The sequence below is a fragment of the Brassica oleracea genome, chromosome C2 (genome assembly GCF_000695525.1).
Source record: "Brassica oleracea var. oleracea cultivar TO1000 chromosome C2, BOL, whole genome shotgun sequence".
NCBI lineage: Eukaryota > Viridiplantae > Streptophyta > Magnoliopsida > Brassicales > Brassicaceae > Brassica > Brassica oleracea.
In genome coordinates this window covers 28,019,890-28,021,178 of record NC_027749.1, presented here as the reverse complement: position 1 = coordinate 28,021,178, position 1,289 = coordinate 28,019,890, and positions in this window count along the sequence as shown.

The window sequence follows — 1,289 nt, the reverse complement described above, 5'->3', positions numbered from 1 at the left end:
GCCACATTCAAAACAGTCTCCAAAATTCTCCAAGCGGGATTCTGGTGGCCAACAATGTTCAGAGATGCTCACACCTTCATATCCAGATGCAATGCATGCCAGCGAATGGGCAGTATCAGCAAAAGGAATGAGATGCCTCAGAATTACATATTGGAAGTTGAGGTGTTCGACTGCTGGGGAATAGATTTTATGAGACCTTTCCCACCTTCTCACAAGAACGAGTAAATCCTGGTTGCAGTCGACTATGTCTCCAAGTGGGTAGAAGCGATTGCTAGTCCAACCAACGACGCACGAGTTGTAACCAAGATGTTCACCTCCATCATCTTTCCAAGATTTGGAGTACCTAGAGTGGTTATCAGCGATGGTGGAACTCACTTCATCAACAGAGTGTTCCAAGGATTACTGAGCAAGAACGGCGTGAAACACAAGGTTGTGCCTAACATCCCCAAACGAGTGGCCAAGTGGAAATTTCCAACAGAGAGATCAAGAACATTCTGCAGAAAACAGTCAATACCACGCGTAAGGATTGGTCCATCAAACTTGACGACGCTCTCTGGGCCTACAGAACAGCCTATAAAACCCCATTAGGGACCACTCCCTATCATCTGGTCTATGGCAAGGCATGTCACCTACCTGTGGAGCTAGAGTATAAGGCAGCTTGGGCTGTCAAGCTGCTTAACTTCGATATCAAACCTGCCAAGGAGAGGCGAACAATTCAAATCCATGAGTTGGAGGAGATTAGGCATCTAGCCTATGAGAGCTCCAAAATCTACAAAGAAAAAACCAAAGCATTCTATGACAAACGGATCATCAGCAGAAGCTTTGCTCTGAATGATCAGGTCTTACTCTTCAACTCAAGGATTAAGCTGTTCCCTGGAAAGCTAAAATCCAGATGGTCAGGACCTTTCACCATCAAGGGTGTAGAAATACCCTTAAGCGATCCCCTTTAAGCCTAATCGGCTCACAAAAGTCAAGCTAGTGACTGAAAAGAAGCGCTTGGTGGGAGGCAACCCACTGGTGAGTGTAAATATTTCTTTTATATTCTAAAAAAAAAAAAAAATGAAAAGAAGCGCTTGATGGGAGGCAACCCACTGGTGAGTGTAAATATTTCTTTTAAAAAAAAAAAAAAAAAAAAAAAAACTAACTTGGAGGAAGAAAATCAAGAGAATCGAGCACTTCTCAGGAGAACACTCCAGCACTTGTTCCACAGATTGTTCCCAGGTAAGTGCTCGAACAAAAAAAAACAAAAGAGAAAAGGGGGAAATTGCCTATTTAAGGCCCACTAACTT